The sequence below is a fragment of the Bubalus kerabau genome, chromosome 8 (assembly GCF_029407905.1).
Source record: "Bubalus kerabau isolate K-KA32 ecotype Philippines breed swamp buffalo chromosome 8, PCC_UOA_SB_1v2, whole genome shotgun sequence".
Taxonomy (NCBI): domain Eukaryota; kingdom Metazoa; phylum Chordata; class Mammalia; order Artiodactyla; family Bovidae; genus Bubalus; species Bubalus kerabau.
This window is the reverse complement of record NC_073631.1, coordinates 86,569,720-86,585,640: the sequence shown is the minus strand read 5'-3', so window position 1 is coordinate 86,585,640 and position 15,921 is coordinate 86,569,720.

Here is a 15,921-nt window from a genome sequence, read left to right as displayed (position 1 = left end):
TTGTGAAATGTATTTATATTGTTATTTTGATCAATTCCTTCACTGGAATACAGGCTCCATGTTTTCTGATACATTGCCCATTATTGATAAGTTATATATGTATACCTCATAAATGCTTGCTGAATGATTGCAGAATTTGTTGTACTTTTGGCTTTTTAAAAGTGACTCCATTTTTTTTCTAGCTTTATCGAAGTATAATTGACAATAAAATTGTATATGTTTAGGATGTACAAAGTGATGATCTAATCTTTGAATACACTGTGAAACAATTACCACAATCAAATTATTAACAAAACCATTACTTCACATAGTTACCTTATTTTTTTATGGTGAGAACACTTAAAGTCTACTCTCTTAGCAAATTTCAAGTAGATAATATAATAATATAGTTACCATGCTGTACATTAGATCACCAGAAGTTATTCAACTTATACCTGAAGGTTTGTACCCTTTGACTAACGTCTTCCCATTTTCCATACCTCCCTAGACCTTGGCAACCACAGTTCAACTCTGATTTTATGAGTTTAAATTTTAAAACTTCATGTAAAACTGAGATCATACAGTATTTGTCTTTCTGTGTCTGGTTTATTTTGCTTAAAATAAGGTATTCTAGTCTCATTCATGTTATTGCAGATGACAAGATTTCCTTTTTTATAGCTGAATAATAATTCCTCTATGTTGTATATGTGTTTCTGTGTTACATTTTTTTTAATCCATTCATCCATGAATGGCCCCTTAGGTGGTTTCCATATCTTGCCTATTATAAATAGTGCTACAGTGAATGTGGGTAGTACAGGAATATCTTCAACATCCTGACTTTATTTCCTTTGGCTGTGTATTCAGAAGTGATTTATATGGCAGTCCCTATTTCTTGCTGCTGCTGCTGCTGCTAAGTCGCTTCAGTCGTGTCCGACTGTGTGTGAGCAGCCCACCAGGCTCCCCCATCCCTAGAACACTGGAGTGGGCCCCTATTTCTTGAGGCACCTCCAAAGTGTTTAGAATGGCTATAACCAATTTGTTCTCTGACCACTAGCATATAAATGTTCTCTTTTTTCCACACCTCCACCAACATTTGTTATATTTTGTCTTTCTGATAGTAACCTTGCTAACGGATGTAAGATGATATCCTACTGTGGTTTTGATTTGAATTCCCTTGATGATTAGTAATATTGAGCCACCTTTTCATATATCTTTTCAACATTTGAATTTATTCTTTGGGAAAATATTCACATAGTTTACTCAATTTTAATTGGGTTATTTGATTTTTTAAAAAGATTTTTGGATATTAACCCTGACTAGACACAGGTCCTTCGCTTTTCAAAAGTTTGTATTAACCACTTCTCTTTTGCAAAGATCTACATAGTACCTGTTTTCTCTAACCAAAAGAAATCTAAAGAAGATTATCACTTTTATGAAAAAAGGCAATTACTTCTTCACTTTATACCATGTCAGCTTATGAAAGGTTGAATAGAAACACTCTACTTTTGGGTAACAGAGGAAGCCTGTATGTCATTTGCAAATATCTTCTCACATTCTATAGGCTGCTCTTTCCTTTTGTTCACTGTTTCTTCTGCTGTGCAGAATCTTTTTAGTGTGAAGGGGTTCCTACTGTTGATTCTGCTTTTATTGCCTATGCTTGGGGTATATATATTAATTACCACCAAGACCAATGTCAATGAACTGTACAAAGAAACATGAAATATAAAACTTTAGTTAAGATTTTGGCTGCATAGAATATAATCAGTCTGATTTTGGTATTGACCATCTGGTGATATCCATGTGTAGAGTCTTCTCTTGTCTTGTTGGAAGAGGGTGTTTGCTATGACCAGTGCATTCTCTTGGCAAAAATCTGTTAGCCTTTGCCCCGCTTCAGTCAGCACTCCAAGGCCAAATTTGCCTGTTACTCCAGGTATTTCTTGACTTCCTACTTTTGCATTCCAGTCCTCTATGATGAAAAGGACATCTTTTTTGGGTGTTCATTCTAGAAGGTCTTCATAGAACTGTTCAGCTTCTTCAGCGTTACTAGTAGGGGCATAGACTTGGATTACCATGGTATTGAATGGTTTGCTTTGGAAATGAACAGAAATAATTCTGTTGTTTTTGAGATTGCATCCAAGTACTGAATTTCGGACTCCTATTGACTGTGATGGCTACTTCATTTCTTCTAAGGGATTCTTTCCCAGAGTAGCAGATACAAAGGTCATCTGAGTTAAATTCACCTATTCCAGTCCATTTAAGCTCACTGATTCAAAAAATGTCAATGTTCACTCTTGCCATCTCCTGTTTGACCACTTCTAATTTGCCTTGATTCATGGACCTAACATTCCAGGTTCCTATGTAATATTGCTCTTTACAGCATCAGACCTTGCTTCTATCACCAGTCACATCCACAACTGGGTGTTGTTTTTGCTTTGACTCCATCTCTTCTCTTACAAATAGCTGTGAAAAGAAGAGAAGTGAAAGGCAAAGGAGAAAAGGAAAGCTATACCGATTATAGTTCCAAAGAATAGCAAGGAGGGGTAAGAAAGCCTTCCTGAGTGATCAATGCAAAGAAATAGAGGAAAACAATAGAATGGGAAAGACTAGAGATCTCTTCAAGGAAATTAGAGATATCAAGGAAACATTTCATATAAAGATGGGCACAATAAGGAATAGAAATGGTATGGACCTAATAGAAGCAGAAGATGTTAAGAAAAGGTGGCAAAAATACACAGAACTATACAAAAAAGATCTTCATGATTCAGATAATCATGAAGGTGTGATGACTCACTTAGAGCTAGATACCTGCAATGTGAAGTCAGGTGGGCCTTAGGAAACATCACTACGAACAAAGCTAGTGGAGGTGATGGAATCCCAGCTGAACCATTTCAAATCCTAAAAGATGATGCTGTGAAAGTGCTGCACTCAATATGCCAGCAAATTTGGAAAACTCAGCAGTGGCCACAGGACTGGAAAAGGTCAGTTTTCATTCCAGTCCCAAAGTAAAGCAATGCCAAAGAATGCTCAAAATGCTGCACAATTTCACTCATCTTCCAAGCTATCAAAGAAATGCTCAAAATTCTCCAAACCAGGCTTCAACAGTACGTGAGCTGAGAAATTCCAAATGTTCAAGCTGGATTTAGAAAAGGCAGAGGAACCAGAGGTCAAATTGCCAACATCTTGTTGAATCATTGGAAAAGCAAGAGCATCCCAGTAAAACATCTACTTCTGATTTATTTACCATGCCAAAGCCTTTGACTGTGTGGATCACAACAAACTGTGGAAAATTCTGAAAGAGATGGGAATACCAGACCACTTGACCTGCCTCTTGAGAAATCTGTATGCAGGTCAGGAGGCAACAGTTAGAACGGGACATGGAACAACAGACTGGTTCCAAATAGGGAAAGAAGTATGTCAAGACTGTATATTTTCATCCTCCTTATTTAACTTATATGCAGAGTACATCATGAGAAATGCTGGGCTGGATGAAGCACAAGCTGAAATCAAGATTGCTGGGAGAAATATCAATAATCTCAGATATGCAGATGACACCACCCTTATGGCAGAAAGTGAAGAAGAACTAAAGAGTCTTTTATGAAAATGAAAGAGGAGGGTGAAAAAGTTGGCTTGAAGCTCAACATTCAGAAAACTAAGATCATTACATCTGGTCCCATCACTTCATGCAAATAGATGAGAAAACAGTGGAAACAGTGAGAGACTTTATTTTGGGGGGCTCCAAAATCACTGCAGATGGTGACTGCAGCCATGAAATTAAAAGATGCGTGCTTCTTGGAAGAAAAGTTTTCACCAACCTAGACAGCATATTAAAAAGCAGAGATATTACTTTGCCAACAAAGGTCCATCTAGTCAAAGCTATGGTTTTTCCAGTAGTCATGTATGATGTGAGAGTTGGAGTATAAAGAAAGCTGAGCAACGAAGAATTGATGCTTTTGAACTGTGGTGTTGGAGAAGACTTTTGAGAGTCCCTTGGACTGAAAGATCCAACCAGTCCATCCTAAAGGAGATCAGTCCTGAATATTCTTTGGAAGGACTGATGCTGAAGCTGAAACTCCAGTACTTTGCCCGCCTGATGTGAAGAACTGTCTCATTTGAAAAAACCCTGATGCTTTGAATGATTGAAGATGGGAGAAGGGGATAACAGAGCATGAGATGGTTGGATAGCATCACTGATTCAATGGACTTGAGCTTGAGTAAGCTCTGGGAGTTGGTGATGGGCAGGGCTGTAATCCACGGGGTTGCAAAGAGTCAGACACAACTGAGTATCTGTACAGAGCTAAGATTTAATAGTCTTAAGAGTAATGTCTAATATTTCATTAATTGAGAATTCATTACTTCAGTTTATAGGTAATACTATTCAGGATGATAAAAGGAGAAAAAAATTAACATCAACAGTGCCTAGTAAAACTTTTAATATCTCTAATAGAAAATAATAGGTCTTGGAAACTGAAATTTAAAGTTTTTATATTATATAGTTTAAAAATCTGGTTTAGTACCTGGGGTCACACAGAGTTGGACATGTCTGATCATACACACACACATGCAAGGGAAAGAATTAGATTTTGTGCTACGCTCTTTATCACGCTGTCATTTATCCCATTAATTTCAGTGCTTATAATTCTAACTGTATTGATTCACAGAGTAATTTGCTTTTTTCTTTCTGAGTAAAAATATTCTTGTAGTTTTTCCTTTTTTGTTACTAGAAACTGTTATCTCCATGCAGACTAAAATTAGAGATACCTCTATTCTTTCTACTTTGTTACCCTTTGAGTCTTTCCCTCTCTTATAGTTCTAATAGGCAGAAATACTGAGTAAGCAGCCATTCTCTTCTCCAAGGTTTCATTCTGACCCAGGGATTGAACACCGGTCTCCTACATTAGAGGCAGATTCTTTACCATGTGAGCCACCAGGGAAGCCCAACAGCAGGCTTAATGTACAGATTGATGTTCCACTTAATATAAAACATTCACAAAAACCATTACATTAACCTACAATGAAACTGAACTGTGCTATTGCCTATCACTGAGAGGAAAAAAAATACATCTGTTTAGCCTCATTCTCTCATGATTTGTCCCTTCACCTCCTCTTTGTGGTTTGTGTAAAGGTCTTTTTTTTTTTTTTTTACCTACCTGCACTGTGCATCTATTTACTGGTCCTCTGCTCATAAAGTTTTCATAGCCATTTTAATTGATATTTTTAGAGTTTTGACAAGATAATATATTCAGGGGAAAATTATAACAAAAATATTATGGCTGCAATTGCTGATTCTTGTTATCAAGATATGCTATTATATTAATAGCACATATAAAGATGGAGCTCTGTGGTTAAATAGAAACCCTGCTGAACCCTTTCACCAAGGCATGCTTAATGGTATCACACAGGACTTCATAGCAATCCAGGTTCTGTTCAGTGGAAGAACATGTTCCCAGCTCATATCCCAAGTGGGAAATTGTTCCTTTAATGAAGGAGCCAGCAAGATGCTTTTCTTCCCAGTTTTATTATGTAAAATGTCACAAAAGAGCAGAGGATTGATTTTCAGAGCAGTGTGCTTTGGTTTAAAAGCAGAATTGCCACAAAGGTTAACACTGAGATAAGCCCTTTGGAAGGCAGCAAGTTAGAGATGATATCGGAGCTGACCACCTCAGGAGTTGATAAAGATTGTGTCTGTATGTGAGTGCTCAGTTGTGTCCGATTCTTTGTGACCCCATGGACTGACAATAGCCCTCCAGGCTCCTCTGTCCATGGAATTTTCCAGACAAAAATGCTTGAATGGGTTGCCATTTCTTACTCCAGGGTCTGTCCCGAATCCAGGGATCAAACTCACATCTTTCATGTCTCCTGCACTGGCCGGCAGATTCTTTACCACTAGCACCACCTGGAAAGCCTGAAGACTGTGTACTTCATATTAACTTGAGCAAATTCAGATGTGGAGTTTGAGTTCTACAGATAGTAATATGTTATGAGAAATAAGAGAGCAACATAGGATAGGAAGAATTTAATATGACAAGGTCAGCATTACCAGGGTAAGACAAGGATGAGAGGAATCACTCTGGGCTCCTGGAAAATGTGTTGTCTACCCACAGTACTTAGTACAGAGGCTGGTGCAAGGGAGATATTCAATAAATATTTATTGAATAGAATAGTCTAGAAAATATATTAAAAGTTACACTAGTGGTTTTGATTTGCATTTCTCTGATAATGAGTGATGTTGAGCATCTTTTCATGTGTTTGTTAGCCATCTGTATGTCTTCTTTGGAGAAATGTCTATTTAGTTCTTTGGCCCATTTTTTGATTGGGTCATTTATTTTTCTGGAGTTGAGCTGTAGGAGTTGCTTGTATATTCTCGAGATTAGTTGTTTGTCAGTTGCTTCATTTGCTATTATCTTCTCCCATTCTGAAGGCTGTCTTTTCACCTTGCTAATAGTTTCCTTTGATGTGCAGAAGCTTTTAAGGTTAATTAGGTCCCATTTGTTTATTTTTGCTTTTATTTCCAATATTCTGGGAGGTGGGTCATAGAGGATCCTGCTGTGATGTATGTCAGAGAGTGTTTTGCCTATGTTCTCCTCTAGGAGTTTTATAGTTTCTGGTCTTACATTTAGATCTTTAATCCATTTTGAGTTTATTTTTGTGTATGGTGTTAGAAAGTGTTCTAGTTTCATTCTTTTACAAGTGGTTGACCAGAGTTCCCAGCACCACTTGTTAAAGAGATTGTCTTTAATCCATTGTATATTCTTGCCTCCTTTGTCAAAGATAAGGTGTCCATATGTGCGTGGATTTATCTCTGGGCTTTCTATTTTGTTCCATTGATCTATATTTCTGTCTTTGTGCCAGTACCATACTGTCTTGATAACTGTGGCTTTGTAGTAGAGCCTGAAGTCAGGTAGGTTGATTCCTCCAGTTCCATTCTTCTTTCTCAAGATCGCTTTGGCTATTCGAGGTTTTTTGTATTTCCATACAAATTGTGAAATTATTTGTTCTAGCTCTGTGAAGAATGCTGTTGGTAGCTTGATAGGGATTGCATTGAATCTATAGATTGCTTTGGGTAGTATACTCATTTTCACTATATTCATTCTTCCAATCCATGAACATGGTATATTTCTCCATCTGTTAGTGTCCTCTTTGATTTCTTTCACCAGTGTTTTATAGTTTTCTATATATAGGTCTTTAGGTAGATATATTCCTAAGTATTTTATTCTTTCCGTTGCAATGGTGAATGGAATTGTTTCCTTAATTTCTCTTTCTGTTTTCTCATTATTAGTGTATAGGAATGCAAGGGATTTCTGGGTGTTGATTTTATATCCTGCAACTTTACTATAGTCATTGATTAGTTCTAGTAATTTTCTGGTGGAGTCTTTAGGGTTTTCTATGTAGAGGATCATGTCATCTGCAAATAGTGAGAGTTTTACTTCTTATTTCCCAATTTGGATTCCTTTTATTTCTTTTTCTGCTCTGATTGCTGTGGCCAAAACTTCCAAAACTATGCTGAGTAGTAATGGTGAAAGAGGGCACCCTTGTCTTGTTCCTGACTTTAGAGGAAATGCTTTCAATTTTTCACCATTGAGGATAATGTTTGCTGTGGGTTTGTCATATATAGCTTTGATTATGTTGAGGTATGTTCCTTCTATTCCTGCTTTCTGGAGAGTTTTTATCCTAAATGGATGTTGAATTTTGTCAAAGGCTTTCTCTGCATCTATTGAGATAATCATATGGTTTTTATTTTTCAATTTGTTAATGTGGTGTATTACATTGATTGATTTGCAGATATTGAAGAATCCTTGCATCCCTGGGATAAAGCCCACTTGGTCATGGTGTATGATCTTTTTAATGTGTTGTTGGATTCTGATTGGTAGAATTTTGTTAAGGATTTTTGCATCTATGTTCATCAGTGATATTGGCCTGTAGTTTTCTTTTTTTGTGGGATCTTTGTCAGGTTTTGGTATTAGGGTGATGGTGGCCTCATAGAATGAGTTTGGAATGCAAATCAAAACCACTATGAGGTACCATTTCACACCAGTCAGAATGGCTGCGATCCAAAAGTCTACAAGTAATAAATGCTGGAGAGGGTGTGGAGAAAAGGGAACCCTCTTACACTGTTGGTGGGAATGCAAACTAGTACAGCCACTATGGAGAACAGTGTGGAGATTCCTTAAAAAACTGGAAATAGAACTGCCTTATGATCCAGCAATCCCACTGCTGGGCATACACACTGAGGAAACCAGAAGGGAAAGAGAAACGTGTACCCCAATGTTCATCGCAGCACTGTTTATAATAGCCAGGACATGGAAGCAACCTAGATGTCCATCAGCAGATGAATGGATAAGAAAGCTGTGGTACATATACACAATGGAGTATTACTCAGCCATTAAAAAGAATACATTTGAATCAGTTCTGATGAGGTGGATGAAACTGGAGCCTATTATACAGAGTGAGATAAGCCAGAAAGAAAAACACCAATACAGTATACTAACGCATATATATGGAATTTAGAAAGATGGTAACAATAACCCTGTGTACGAGACAGCAAAAGAGACACTGATGTATAGAACAGTCTTATGGACTCTGTGAGAGAGGGAGAGGGTGGGAAGATTTGGGAGAATGGCATTGAAACATGTAAAATATCATGTATGAAACGAGTTGCCAGTCCAGGTTCGATGCACGATACTGGATGCTTGGGGCTGGTGCACTGGGACGACCCAGAGGGATGGAATGGGGAGGGAGGAGGGAGGAGGGTTCAGGATGGGGAACACATGTATACCTGTGGCGGATTCATTTTGATATTTGGCAAAACTAATACAATTATGTAAAGTTTAAAAATAAAATAAAATTTAAAAAAATAAAATAAAATAAAATCAGACAGAGATAGGTACAAACTCTAATTTGCCCACTTAAGTGTTCTTGGGCAAAGCATTGGGGATCTATTATAATAGTGTTTTCCACCTAAAAAAATGGAAATAGAAATAGCTACCTCTCAGGGCTTTTGTGAGCATGCAGTGATGTCACAGCATCTAACACGTGCCTACACACAGTAGGGGCTCAATAATGTTTGTTTCATAAATTGGATATTTCACTTTCCGGGCTGATACATTTTCATGTATATAGTAGGTTAAAGTATATTTTTTAACTGAAACCAATTAATTGTGATAAAAATATTATGAATGTTGAAAATAAGTGCAGAATTTATGGTGATGACCTACTTTGATGAGTTAAGTAAGCAGATTTAGTCTTTTCTCCTAACTGCCTTTCTTGTTTGACTACTCTCCATGCAATGAAAAGTCATGTTAAGATATGAAAGAATAAGTAAAAAGTTTATATACCATAAATTGTATGTAAATCTAAAAATAAAATATGATGAAAAGGAATAAGACATACTAGACTGAATGAAAAAAAAAACAAGTTACACTAGATTTTCTTCCATTTTAGTGAAGAGTAAATTGGAAATTAATTAATATTTGCGTTCAATCTTTATGGACATAATATGGTTAAACTATCTGAGCAGTATAATGTAATTAACATTTATAATATAGGGACAGTTCAGTCATTTTTTGGAGAAAGAAATGGCAACCCACTCTAGTATTCTTCCCTGGAAAATCCCATCGATGGAAGAGGCTGGTAGGCTAGAGTCCATGCAGTCGAAAAGAGTCGGACATGACTGAGTGACTTCATTCACTTTCAGTCATTCTTAATTTAACCTATTATTCCTTGACTTAGAGAAAATATCCAGACATATTTATATATAGATACTGAGATAAGATACTGAAAGTAAAGATTTTGGTGGCCAGAATTGATAAAGTATAGTAATGCAAATAATGCATAGGGCCCTACCTTCAGTTCAGTTCAGTTCAGTCACTCAGTCGTTTCCGACTCTTTGCGACCCCATGAAACGCAGCACGCCAGGCCTCCCTGTCCATCACCAACTCCCAGAGTTCACTCAGACTCACGTCCATTGAGCCAGTGATGCCATCCAGCCATCTCATCCTCTGTTGTCCCCTTTTCCTCCCGCCCCCAATCCCTCCCAATATCAGAGTTTTTCCAATGAGTCAACTCTTTGCATGAGGTGGCCAAAGTACTGGAGTTTCAGCTTTAGCATCATTCCTTGCAAAGAAATCCCATGGCTGATCTCCTTCAGAATTGACTGGTTGGATCTCCTTGCAATCCAGGGAACTCTCAAGAGTCTTCTCCAACACCACAGTTCAAAAGCATCAATTCTTCGGTGCTCAGCCTTCTTCACAGTCCAACTCTCACATCCATACAGGACCCTACCTTAGCCAAGGGGATTTCATTTAGAAAGGTGTATCTAACATGGAGTGAGATACTAAAGGAGAGCCATTTTAATCACCTTTGGTGGCTCAGGCAGTAAAGAATCCACCTGCAATTTGGGATACCTGGGTTAAATCCCTGGGTTGGGAAGATACCCTGGAGAAGGGAATGGCAACCCACTCCAGTATTCTTGCCTGGGAAATCCTATAGACAGAGGAGTCTGGTGGGCTGCAGTCCATGGTGTGGCAGAGTCACACATGACTGAGCAACTAACACTTTGGCTTTGACCTTAGAAGGTGGTATCCCTGGTTATGACATGAACTAAAATTGAAAACAGTATGAACTATATGAAAACATTAAAATAATAAGATATGGGACAAAGCTTATTGCAAGCTATAATTAATTTCTTCTGAATTATTTCAGTAGTATTTCCATTTCCTTCAAAGGCTTACCTAAATCTGAAACATGCAAATATTTTATTTAAGGTTTTTCTTTAAGAGAATGTCATGGCTTCTTCTATTGTTTTTACTGGAATAGACTTCAGAAGATCTTACAACATGAATTTTTAAAGCCATCTTGGGCTTTTTGAGATTTCTTGGTAGAGGGCAGTGCTTATTTTATGCTGTGAAATAGGGCTGAGAAATGATCTCATCTACTAAAAGTGCTGCTTTTGACAGATGCCATTGGAGGGATTCTAACATTAATACTGTACCTGCCATCCAGCCATATAATATACCTACTGTAAGAAGAGGCATATAGGTTTAAAACTGTATGATTCTGGAGTCAGGTCATGAAAGAGAGAGTGTCCTGGAGTGGTTATGGAGAATAATGTGTGCAGACAGAGCTGAATGATATAGCTATAGTCTGGAAACTAGTGTGAGCTGATGAAAGAGGGAAAATAATAGCAATCTGATAAATTTCACTAGTGGTTGACTTTGAGTTATTTTTAAGGGATTATTTTTATGTTCTTGTAACACTTGCTTTATGGTATGTTTAAGACATGTATGCACTTGTTTAATGTAGAATGGTGTCATGTCTGGAACAGCCATCACATCTTGATTTTCAAATAAGTTCTGAGAAGTCATACTCATAGACACTATATGAAGTAAAAGATTCTATAAGAAACCTAAAAAATACAGGTGATTTATTAATATAAATACATCTTGTGGATGAATGTATATACAACATAAAGTTTATGTAAAATACATTTTAATTTCAGTGGCAGAAATGACAAGCTTTAAAATACTAGCTACCATTATTGCCCACATAGAAGATATTAATACATTTATATAAAAACTTGACTGAGAGTAGGCCTCTTGAGGGAAGGAAAAGTGACTTATGTTTGTATGCCAAGAACCTGAACCTCCTTTTTATGATGGGAAAAAAAAAAATCTCTTTGCTTTAGCTGTATTTAAATATCTTTCACATTTCAGTTGTCTCCAATGGCCCAGGGAGCTGTTATGTCTCCTTTAGATGGTCTTAAGGTCTATAGTTCAATTCATCTTGAGATGCTTAACTTTCTAGAGTAAATTTATATCTCTCATTTGAATATTATATTGTTATATTAGAGCACCCTAGTAATTATTATAGTGTTTTTTAATGTTGTTTTCATTTTTTTCTAACTGTATTTCCCTAAAAATGCCATTCTACTGCTGCATTTTTTCCATCTGACTTTTCCTCAACCAGATAATTTCAACTGACTTGCCCTAAAATGGCCTGTTAATAAAAAAAAAAAAGGAGTAGAAAAAAACCTATAAAGAGAGACCACCTCAAACCTATTAGTATGTCTACTATTTAAAATAATAACACACTACTCTACATAGAATAGATTACTAATAAGAACCTACTGACTATCACAGGAAATTCTGTTCAATACCCTGTAATGACCAGAATGGGAATAGAACTAAAAAAAAAGTGAATGTGTACATATATATAATTAACTCACTTTGCTGTACAGCAATAACTAACACAACATTTTAAATCAACTATACTCCAATTAAAAATTAATTTATAAAATAAAAATAAAATAATAATAACAAGTATTGGCAAGATTGTGAAGAAATTGGAGCCCTTGTGCCCTGTAGGTGGGAATTTAAAATGGTGCAACCACTATAGGAAACAGTATGGCAGTTCCTGAAAAGATTAAAAATTGAGTTATATGAGACAACAGTGCCACTTCTAGGGGTGTGTGTGTATCTCTCTCTCTCTCTCTCTCTCTCTCTCTATATATATATATATATATATATATATAAATTAATTGAAATCAAGGTCTTGAATTTGTACACCCACATTCATGGAAGCATTATTCACAATAGCCAAAAGAAGGAAGTAACACACAAGTCCTTTGACAGATGAATGGATAAGCAAAATGTGATATACACATACAATGGAATATTATTCAGCCTTAAAAAGCAAGTTCAGATACATATTATAACATGGATGAACTTATGAGAACATTATGCAAAGTGAAGTAAGCCAGTCACAAGGAACTCATGCTGTATGATTATACTTTATGAGGTGTCTAGAATAGTCAAACTCATAGAGACAGGAAGCAGAACAGTGGTTGCCAAGGTCTAAGAGCAGGAGAGAATGAGTTCTTTAATGAGTACAGAGTTTCAGTTTTGTAAGATGACAAGAATTCTGGACGTTGTTTGCTCAACAACATGAATGTACTTAGAACTACTGATTGTTGTTGTTCAGTTGCCAAGTCATGTCCAACTCTTTGCAACCCCATGGACTGCAGCACACCAGGCTTCCCTGTTCCTCACCTTGGGCACACTCTAGGAGATAGTGAGGATTATTGGGCTGTACACTGAAAAATTGTTAGGAAGGTAAATTTATGTTTGTGTATTTTATCACAATTTAAAATAAAAACTAAAACATTAGTGAAAGAGAACACTGGAATAATTTTATAGGCTATTATATACATTCCATCATGTGCCAAATTTTATATGCTTTTTCCCTTACTACTTTGGTTTTTTCACTGTGGTTGGCACTGTGCTTTTATACTAATAATTGGTGATTAAATGACTATCAGATCAGATCAGTCACTCAGTGGTGTCCGACTCTTTGCAACCCCATGAATCGCAGCACGCCAGGTCTCCCTGTCCATCACCAACTCCCGGAGTTCACTCAGACTCACGTCCATCGAGTCAGTGATGCCATCCAGCCATCTCATCCTCAGTCGTCACCTTCTCCTCTTGCCCCCAATCCCTCCCAGCATCAGAGTCTTCTCCAATGAGTCAACTCTTCGCATGAGGTGGCCAAAGTACTGGAGTTTCAGCTTCAGCATCATTCCTTCCAAAGAAATCCCAGGGCTGATCTCCTTCAGAATTGACTAGTTGGATCTCCTTGCAGTCCAAGGGACTCTCAAGAGTCTTCTCCAACACCACAGTTCAAAAGCATCAATTCTTCGGCGCTCAGCCTTCTTCACAGTCCAACTCTCACATCCATACATGACCACAGGAAAAACCATAGCCTTGACTAGACGAACCTTTGTTGGCAAAGTAATGTCTCTGCTTTTGAATATGCTATCTAGGTTGGTCATAACTTTCCTTCCAAGGAGTAAGCATCTTTTAATTTCATGGCTGCAGTCACCATCCAAGTTAAAAGTTTCATATGAAGATTTTCACTTCTCAGTATTATATTCATTTATCAATATATTGAATCACTTATTTTCACTTACTTTATAAATTAGTTTTGCTATTTAAGTTTAAAAAAGCAGGCATGTATATGCAAAACTGTTGTGATTAAAATGATAGTTGCAACTGGACTTTGAAGACTTGTAAGAAGAAACATATGAATAGCCATGCATATGGTTTTTAGAATATTTTTTGGAAGACAAACATTTATCAATAGAAATTTACCAGCTGAATTTTGATTTCACAAAAAATGACTCTTGAATGGTTTTATTCAATCATATTTATCTTACACTATCTATATTACACTGTTATTCACTGTCTACAAATTAAATTCACGATGTTCTCTTTGTTTCTGAAGAATTAGGAGTATAAAGCAGAATCTCAATTCTGAAATAAATTATCTAAATCTCGAAGGATATTATGCTAGCCAAGTATATAATCATGCATAGGCTCTAAGAAGGGTTGAATGCCCTGAAAGTTGCACTTTATTGTTGAATAAAGCTTTTTGAAACAGCAGTTGCCTGTGGTATTTGAAGGAAAATAATTTTCTAGTCATTATAAAGCAATACATTTCAGGGGTCATATGATAAGTATTATTCTCTCTCCTTTTCTCCTCTCTCTGAATTTTCCTGAAACATAAGAGGTGTATGTGTTTATTAGCACAATGTAGCATCTTACAAAGGAGGGGAAAAAAATACATCCCTTCAGTTGTATATGATTTGCTATAAACATTATAATTTAATAATTTCTGGCCACAGCTGAATTATAACATTATTTAGCAAAAAATAACCCTTATTCTGTATGCATTCTTTGAAAACGCTTAAACAGAGTAAGTCAAAGGCCTTATATTTTATATCCAGTGGGAAAGGGACCTCACATTTGTCATTTAACTCATCAGTAGTCAACATGGATTTAATTTTCAAAGCCAGTTGTGGAAAAATATGTGTGGTGTTGGAACTTGACAGTGGAGAAGTGTCTTAGCTATGGAAGGAAATACATGAGTTGTCCTATGTAGGATGTATTTCCAGCTAATGTTTGTTGATCCAGAGAGTCTCTAAAAAGCAGTAGACAAAATGCTGCAATTTATTCTTCTGGAAAATCTTCATTAGTCTATCAATAATCTATTTATATTAGTACCATTGTTATGCTCTTGAACAAAAGCACACTGTGAAAGATGAGATGTCATTAGGCTATAGAGTCATCACCACCCCTCAACTACACTTTCATTCTTCTAACAAAGGTTTCTTGAATGCCTCCATTATATCAGGCACTGTTTTATATAGGGGGGAATACAAATATGAGTTAAAAAAAAAAACATGGAGTGGATGTAGGGAGCAGGCTAAATATTAGTAACTGGTAAGACTGCTGAGGTGCTATTTGAACAGAGATTTATTTAAAGTAAGTGATAAAAGGAGCCATTTGGGCACGTGTATGAGTCTGTTCAAGACAGAGAGAACAGCCAGTGCAAAAATTCCGAGGTGCAAGTGTGTTTGTCATGTTTGAGAAATAAAAAGGGAGCCGGTAGCACTAGAGCACCATGAACAGTTGGTGAACTAGGCATGGCCCCGTAAACCACGGCAAAGTCTTTGGATTTTACTCTAAGTGAAAGAGTAAACAATGAAATATTTTGAGAAGCGCTGTGAAGTAATACAAATTATATTATAACTAGAAATCCTGTTTTTTTTCTTGATGACGGATTGTATAAGCTGAAGGCAGAAGGGAGAAAAAGATAATATTTTTTTGTAATAGTCTCAAACCACAAAATGATGACTTGGGTTAGTGTGTTAGGTGAGAAGTGGTTAAATTCAGAAGTTAACTGAAGGTAAAGTTAACAGTTTTTATTAATAGATTAGATGTACATTGTGAGAGAAATATAGGAGGCAAGGTTTGGCCTAAGAAAATGGAAGACAAGTTGCCAATTACTAAGATGAGATAGGAAAGGAGCAGATTTGGGGAGGACAACCTGGGAATTGGTTTGGACATACTATATTTGTGATGTAGTATTTGTTCTCCAAATTAAGATGTT